Genomic DNA, 9,396 nt, shown 5'->3' with positions numbered 1-9,396 from the left:
ACTTCCTGCCCTTTGGGCAGGGGGCTGGACTCGATGATCTCCCGAGGTCCCTTCCAGCCCTAATGTCTATGAAATCTATGAAATCTATGAAATGTTTTGAAACAAAGCACTGGTAGAACTTTCTGACATGCTAAACTGTTAGGATGCTATCCTGTAGAAATAAATAATAAAAATAGAGTGTTTTTACACTTAATAATGTTTGACATCAGAAGTGGACAACCCCCAGCACAAGTGCCAGAGCATGGCATGTGAAGACATTTTGCTTGACCAGTAGACCTCAGGGTGCATGTTCGGGAAAGGGCCAGGGCTGTGCTGCCTCAACAAGGTTCGGGACCCTCACAGCTCCCCCAGCACACCAACATCTTATAAGTTGAGGTTGTCAGTGTTTTTGGTACTCTGCCCAAAAGTGTTGCCGACCCCTGTCTTACATCCTTAACACTTTTTTGCAAAGACAGATTATTAGTATTATTATTACCGGTAATATTAGTATTAGTATTCCAGTTGCATAAATGGGCAGCTGAAGCACGAAGAGGAAAAATTACTTGCTCACAGTCACACCATGAATTAATGACAGAGTTGGGACAGCAACCCAGGACTCTTGACCCCAGATTCCACGATATAACTAGAAACAGCAACATTCATGTGAGGCCTGGCTGGTATTATTTTTCACCTTGGGCCATTCCCCAACTGCTAGGTAGCTCCTTAGGCTTACTGGTAGCCAACACAGATTAAAAGCAGACTTAAGGTGTTGTTGTTTTGATAGGAAGTTGACCAATGTCTGGATGGCCCCAGGCTGAAGAAGAGCAGAGTCTGTAAAGCCACCGCTTGTCCAAATTGGCGGCGATTGTTCCTGTACCTGGATTTGACAACTAGCCCAGTCTTCACACATCCGACTGGAAGGTTCCAGTCACACACTTGCATTTGATTTCAAAAGTCTGGAATGCTTCTCAGCAATTATTTATCTATTTAAAGCAATGCTGTGTGTGGAGTAACGGTCCTAAGGAAAGTTTGTGCTTGAGGCAGCTAATTACTGTTGTCAATTTTAAGATATTTGCATTAAAATTCCATGCAAGGGAAAAGTACCTGAATAATTCCTATGGAAACTAATGTCCTTTTTTTCTTGTGGTATAAGCAGATGACTATCGCAAGGCAGCCAATATTGCCAGTAACACACATTGTACAGATCTGAAAGACATTACATTTAGGAATAAAAGGGCAGTTCCATCCATCCCATTGCCCAGTCAAATCTCAGTTCATTTACTGAGCTTGCCAAAAAAGTTGCCAATATGCACTAATGGTGTTGATTTTCATGACTGCCACTGCCAAATCTCATTTCTTACCTGCCACAAAATGACAATCGCAATGACTTTTAGTCTCTTCTGATGGGCTGATTCCAAACTGTCAACCCAAGCAGATGAAAGATTGTTCAGCTGCTAGATCAATGACTACTGAATTTCACCTTTGTAAAAAAACACAACTTAGTAATTGCAAATATATATGAGCTCTAAATAGCTTTGGAAAAAACATTTTCCACTATACACCTTTACCTAGAGCACAATACAACTCAAAAAGTGCTGAACCTTGGCTGCTCATGACAAACTTTACAACCAAGTTTCATGAAACTGGGGAATTACATAACCCAGTAAATGACTCATGAGGACTACAGTGGAGTGACACCAATGATGCTGCTATATTTAACTTTCTGAAAGTAAAAACCTTGACCAAGAGTCTCTTGGGCCTTTTTGGTACAGCGCACAAACCCCTCCTCCTACTAAATGCACCAGACTTCTGCATTCATTCATTCAATTTTTAAACTTTGCTTCAAATATCAATTATTACATCAGAATTACACCATGGTGAATTGGGCCTTTTTTGTTCATCCCAGGAACTAGATTCTATTTTATTGAGAACTGGCGTTTGTTACAGTTTCTTCATTTGTTACATGTTTAATATAAAATATATGTTCCCCCAAATAACCTTGTAGTCAAGACCTCTTTGCAGCAACACTTATGAATAGGGGAGGGAGCCTGCCAACTTTGTGGGTAGACTGTAGGGTTGGCTACCATTTCATGGGCTTATCATGGTGCCCGCCCCACCCCCCAATTGATGGAGAGAGCTATCTGTCATTTGGCCCTGCTGCTTGCCACAGAGTGGATGACAGATCTGTCCATTATGCAGCCCTGCCCCTCACCACTCATTGGTGGAGACACGTGAGGCCACATGACAGGCAGCCCTCAGCCAATCAGTGGTGAGGGGTGGGGACAGCAGCTATCTTGCCTACTCACCTTCGTACCAACAGCCCCTTTCATGCCAGGCTGTGCAGCCAGGAAGACTGTTGACAATTTTATTTTTAGTAAGTTTTTTGGGGGGGTTTCCCCCACAGGTGTCCCAGAGACCGCCTGATGTTGCAATTTCCATGAAATCCATGCAGTTGCCCTTTGAGTAGGTCCCTACTTATGGAATAAGATTTGGAAGTCATAGAACAACTTCCTTCAACAAGTTCTGGGTGTGGATCAATTGCAGCGATAGGTTCTTAACTTTCAATACATGCTTCACCTGCTGATAGCTGGAGAGTTGTATGTGCAAGTTTTATAATATCAAAGTCTAGAGATACACACCAACTGGACTAGACTTCAAAATTAAACTCATGCTTGGCAACTTTATCTTTCCAAAGGTAGCTGGCTCATAGAAGTTGGAGAAAAGAACCCAGATGCCTGATCTGTTCACTGCACCTCTGTCACATCCTGCATTAATGCTCAAGCAAATACCTAGGTGTGACGGGGCACTGGGATGCACCTGCCCTTTAGGAGCGCAAGCAGCCTGAGAAGCAGTTTATAGGTGGCAAAGGGCTGATTAGGGACTCACCGGACTGGAAGGGGCTGGGCTTGAGCCATATAAGCCTGAGCTGGGCAGGCAGTCCAGCCTGGAGAGCCTTGTAGGCACCAGCTCCTGGCAACAGGGCTCCTGAGCACACAGGGAGATTGGGTAAGAAAATGTGTTGACCTGGGAGTAGGGGCAGTTGCCTGGGCAGAGAGAGGCTTGTTGATGCAGGCATGTGGCCTTGTTTTATGTTAAACCTTGAGAGAGTTTGGAGGTGCCTGCCAGAGGGCCAAGAGGCTTTTTATTTAGGTTAAACTGGTGGTTTAGCCTTGAGCTCTGCTGAGGGCTGGCTCAAAGCATACTCAGAGAATTGGTAGCTCAGGGAAGTGCTGCCTAGGGAGACCCCAAGGGTCCAGGAGCTCAGAGAGGGGCTGCATGTAGGACCAGGGTAGTCCAGGAGCTCAGACACGGCTAGAAGTCCAGGAGGGACCACAGCTGTGGCTAGTCAGAACCAGTGAGTTTGGTGAACTCAGCTGGCCCAGGAGGGGCCAAAGGTCCAGGGGGCCAGTGCTGGGACCCACAGTTAGGGAGGCTAGAGCCTAGAAGCCTGGTCCGCTACTGAAGGCTGAGCTAACGGGCCTAGCAAGAGGAAAATTGGAGGAGGCTGTTAAGGCCAAGACCCCTACAAAGTGTCATACTGTACAGTAACACCCACAAGGCTTGGGGCAAAGCCACACGATGAGCCCGTAAGGCTACAGAGGTACAGACAGGCCAAGTGGGTCTATTAGCCTGGTGGGGGCAGGACTGTGACTGAGCGTACCAAGGAGGAGCCCAGTGGTGATTATATCAGACTCAGACTCACCCCAAGCCCATAGGCAGCCTCCTGTACACAACTTTCCATAAGAGCAAGGTGTGGCAGGAAAGCAATCAAAGGGGGGTTATAGTTAATCTTGAGCCAGGCAGAGGCCACCAGGGGGCATCATGGCCACCACTGTGGCCACGGGCCTGTTACAGTACGTGATATTCAGCTGGGTTGTGGCTGCAGCATGACCTTCTCATGAAAAAAATATAGTCCCTCCTCAACAGTAAACCATGTACATTACTAATAAGCAAAATTAGATGGCAAAACTGAAGCTTTAGGTCAGTTATTGCTCCTCTTTATAACAGTACCCATCAGGAGTAACCAGTGGAATCACACTGTTGTAAAGACAACCATCTCCAGTTGAGTCCAAAGGAGTTACTGCCAATTTACACCAGTGCAAATGTGTCCAGTCAGGCTCTCTGGAGTTATTCATGTAAATCCATGCTGTAAGCCTGTTAGGTCCTTCCAATGAACATGCTCTGAATGACATATAATTCATTATATTACCCGCGGAGTAGGGGACGAGAACCATAAAAGGTAGGTAGACGGATTCGATGTCTCTCTAACATTCCATAACCATCTGTCTGAGACATGGCTAATGCACAGATTACTGTAGCATATAATCTAATAAATATGCTAATAAGTCTGTTTTCTGAATAACCCTAATTCTGCAGGCCTGAAACTTATACCTTCAGATAAAATGGGATTCATAGCCTTCACCAGGATAGTATGCAAATTTGACTTTCACTGTATGGTAATGTCGTGCTCTGCTGATTATTTGCAGTCTTTCTGGTTCAAGCCTTGCAGGACTATATCTAGGTGTGAAGAAATTTGTTCCATGTTTAGTATTTCAAGTCTCTAGGGGCAACCTTTCATTCACCTTGTGTGTGTGTGCAGAGCTGGCAAACGGTAAAGACAGAAATGCAAGACACAGGGCAACCTTCAAAAGCAGAGATTACCTTGCAGACCAGGTACTTGGAGTGGATCTGTGGGTCAGATCTAGTCAGTGGGGCCAATCTGACATGATTGTGGCCATGGACCCACATGTGCTACATTGAGCCTCACCACCCCAGCCTCAGTTCCCTGTGGGCCTGCAGGATCCTGTGCACATGGGCCATGGCACCTGGCCCACAGGGCTTGGAAATTTGGTGATGGGGGGTGGTAGCAGTGCCAATTGCCACTGCTCCCCTCCCACCAAGTTTCTAGATCTTAGGAAAGCCCTACAGGTCAGATCACAAGACTCTGCAGCCAGATCTGGCCCATGGGCTGGGGACTGAGCACCCTGAGCTAGGGCATTCTCATGGTAGAAATGTGGTTTCAGCAGCTGGGTGGGGGAAGTGAATTGGGATGCCTATCTTTATACAGCCAAATTCATCTCTCAAGGTAAACGCTACAGTTATCTGCTGCAGAAGAGTTACTGGATCAAAACAGGGCCTTTCAGAAACATGATCCTCAAGGAGAATCAAAGACTGTGGCTTATTATGTGGGTGAAGGGCAAGAAAAGTGAGAAGATTTGGGAGTTAGCCTGCCATGCGATTGTTGGGCAAAGCACACTGCCTAAAGGCCTGATACACTGTCAATCTCAACTGAGTAGCATGGTGGAAAATTTCCGTCCCGTATGCTGATTAGTTTATATTTAGCTCTCCTGGGATCAGACACACATGAGAGAAGCTGTTGTTTCTACGATATTTTTACATGGCCTTGCAAGGACCCCTGTGATGCAAAACACAGCTTCTTAGCGCAGATTGCTAAACTAGCCTACCACCATCATGAGAAGTGAACGTGGAGGGGGTTAAGCAGTAAGGACATGACTACCACTGTCACAGCTCTTAATCACAGTAACATGATGGGAAATTCTGCAAAGTGGAACCCTCAACATGCAAACTTTTCCAAGGCTCTTCATACATTTTTATTTTCCCTCATCTGCAAACCTGGTCTCTGCCACATACTTCCAATCACCCAACCTATTACAGAAAGGTATAAAAAGCAGCCACAAAGGCCTTTATTTCTGGAAGAGTTAAGCCATTATAGAAGCATCTTCTGAACTTTTCATGGACACGTTGTATAGAACCCTGCTAGTCATGTATAGGGTAAGATGCTTTATGCCTGTTCTGCACATAAATATATATGAAGTGTTGATTCTGGCAAAAATTGTTCACTTGGTTATTCCAATAAATTGAACGGAATCTTGCTATACTTAAAATACTGGAATTGAATCAAGTGTGTTATATTGTAAAAATATATTTAAATCACATCATTAATTTTATTTGATTATAGGACTTACATGGTATGTTTGCATATGGCTATGCATATATTTTACATATGCATACATAACATGTTTATAGACTTATGCATACATGCACTCAAATACCTGAACCCTAGCCTAAATCAATTCTGAGTGTGATTTATACACTGCTCAGTCTATATTTCTATTTCTGAATCTGATACATCGAAGACAGGAAATCGGAGATCTTGAATTGATTTCAGTTGCTGGTTCAAAGCCCAGGGTTAGGAATCAGGTCTAGGTTCAGATTATTTGGTGCTGAATTTTTGTGATATTTTCTTAAAGGATTTCTGTCTTGTATAATTGACATGTCATTAAAAAAATGGAAGTTGTTCTTAGGGATCTTGACCATATCCACACCAGAAACAGGAAATATATCCTGGTCCCCTGTTTTAGATCTGACTAAGAAACAAAGTGTGGATCTGGGGATTCAAATAAAAAAAGCACAAAACCAAATACAGACCTTGCATAAAGCTGCTTTGGCTGCTTTCTGTCTACTTATTTATGTAACGCAGCATAATGTTTTCAGCACCCCTTCTACAGCCAGTGTCTTTTGGGGAGGGGAAATTCTTTCTTTGAGGGGGAATAAGGAAACAATTCTATGGCACATTGTTTATTCGTTTTCAAAATGCCAGCTGTTCGAAGCATGTGATAAATGGGACTTACCGTGCACCTTCGACTGGCTCCACTTCCACTCTGCCCACTGATCCATCCAGACCAGAACTATTTTTAACATTCCAGACCCCTCAGCAGCTTCAAACAGCCTTTATTTTTTAATGAGAAAGTGATGTTTCCCTCTGTCTTTGGCAATAAAAAAATATCCTTCCAAAATTAGAGTGGGCTGAGGCCCAAGATAGGTACATGTGAGAACTGTCTGAAGTGTCCTGAATTCCAAGTTGCTTTATCAACAACAATAAAAACTTAAAACGGGTTACTTGACCCAACCCAAAAAAATGTTTATGCAAGTTTTATCTAAACTCTTCAGGTTTTGCAAACAGACCTAGTAAATATTTAGCTCTAGTCATTGGCAGGTTGAGGGCCGTCAGTACTTTGTTAGTTGAAAGCTATAGCTGTGGCAGTTGGCCTGTTCATTCAGCTTAACAATTGCCCGTGCTGATGCCATGTGCATCACTACTAGCGAGGAAATGGTGCTCTCAAGAAAGAGATGAGGAATCTGGCAAAGTGGGCGAATGGAACAAAACAGGAGAAAGAAGGAACTATACAGGCACTCTGAGTACAGTATTTTTAGAAAGAGGGTTATTCCAAGATAGTGTTACCTTTGCAATTTGCAAGTAGTTTGCAATCTGTGAAAATATACTCTTACTGTTGTTGGAGGATTTAAAAAGAAAACATCCACATCTGGTTTGAATCTCAAGCTGAAGCTCAGTTTATCAGCATATTATATAAACAGTTCTGCCTACTTTTTTTCCTAAATTTTATGTTAAAAGGATTTTTAAGGAGATGAGTCCAAACTGCTCCAATGTACCTGAAAACTACTACGGACATATGATGGATACTGAATCAGAATGCATACTGCCTCTGTTTTTCCTTTGGTGACAAACACATTACAACTGAAGACTCTTTGGGGAAGAGGGAAATCCCTACATGAAAAGTCTTAACGTACAATCTTGCTTTAGGTATTTTGAAAAAGCTGAGAGAACTTGATCTGAGGTAAATATATAATTACAGTAGTATTTTCTAAGACAGTTAAACTATTCTGTAGGTCTTTAGAGTCATGTATACAGAAACAGATTAAAATGATATAAAACTCAAGCGCTCTCAATTCTCTAGGACATCTCTAGAAAAGGTGCACCTATTGCTTATTAGAACCTTTTAATGAAGTGACTTACAAAATAATTCTTATATAAACTCCTCCTCCCCTCACCTCTGTTATCAGGAAATGTAACTGCAATATGGCTTCCAACAGAAAAAAAAATGTGAAAAATGAGGGGATCCTGTTGAAGGGAATATTATAAACTGCTAAGGACAGAGCTGGCAAGTGTCTCAATAAAATAACATCGAGTCAAATGGCCAGGTGGCAGTGTGTTTTAAGTCCTGGTGGATCAGAGTGCTCTAGCTGATGGTTTGAACTTCCAAGTTTTAGCTGTGCTAGGTCAGCCCAGGAGACTGGAATACACTGATATAGTCAGAAAAAATATATATATTACAAAGGCTGTAGCATACTAAATCTAAAAGCAAGTTCTCTGCAGACCAAACTTTTGAAGGGCAACCTCCACTCCCACCTCCCATCTTGGCTAGGCTATTTGAACTTGTCTTGAAACAGTTGTATCCTGCAGCAAATGTACAACATCAAAGCACATAATTAATGCTGTTCTCTAGACACATGCCAGTTTCACCATTATATTTTGCTTGGCTTTATAGCTAGATACAGACTCTCTGTAGCCAGATCACATAAGACTAACATCTGCCGAACTCAGGGCAGCGTTCTCACTAGGTAGCCTACGTATATTGTACAGCTGGGAGTTAAGAACGAAAGAATCATCCTAAATCTTCTCTGCAAAGATATAATGCTCCCATAGGGTGGGGGGAGGCAATACTGCACATAAGGCGGCATTACAGAATACGTAGTTTGTTTCCATCCCAACTCATATTAGAGAGGTAAATGTGTGCAGCACATTAATGCTTAATAAACCAGTCTCGAAATCATAGCTGTGCTAAGTTTGCCACCAAGTGTACTGGAACTAAGATGAACCCTGAGCCCATGACAACACTGACAATAAACAGAATAATTTCACAAGATCCTTTTGCCACCCTTAGTAATGAGTTCTCACCAACGTGATTTTCTCTATTAACAAGATCATGCGCCACAAGGACCAGCGAATGCTGTGGCAGCTATTGCTGGCTGTGAGCAGGCTCAGCAAGACACCGGTCCTCCTCTTACCAGTCACTATAGCTATTAGCCCACAGGCAAGTAAGCTATCCCATCTCCCACAGCAAAAAGCCCCCTGCATATCATCCAAGGCATGCGGCAAACACGTCCCGGGGCCTTGCGGGCACCCCCAAAGAGCTGAGGAACCACCTTCTCCTCCTATCCGACACCCGCCGGCCCAAAGTCTTCGGCGCCAGCAGCGCCCTTGGCACGGCAGCAGCCGCACACCTGCCCCTCCGGGCACAGCAGCGCAGGTGACAGGCCCAGAAGGGCCCTTTGCATCATCCCGGCAGCGTCGCCTGTAGGAGGCAGAGTACCACTCATCCAGCGCAGCCAAGAGCTTTTCTTTGTTCGCCGCCTCCCTAGGAGCAGCCTGTACGGAACACGCACCCTTCAACAACAAGGCACGGGCACCAGCGGAGCGGCACGCCAGCCGCGGCGGCGGCGGGCACCGCGGGACTTGCTCAGCATCCGCGCGAAGTTCAGCAAACAAAAGAGCTGCCCAAACTTTCCCTCCCCCGGCCCCCGCGCCCCCGGCCG

Source organism: Crocodylus porosus, unplaced genomic scaffold (assembly GCF_001723895.1).
Source record: "Crocodylus porosus isolate Cpor-Errol unplaced genomic scaffold, CroPor_comp1, whole genome shotgun sequence".
NCBI classification, from domain to species: domain Eukaryota; kingdom Metazoa; phylum Chordata; order Crocodylia; family Crocodylidae; genus Crocodylus; species Crocodylus porosus.
The sequence above is the reverse complement of the archived record's forward strand: the minus strand, read 5'-3'. Positions refer to the sequence as shown.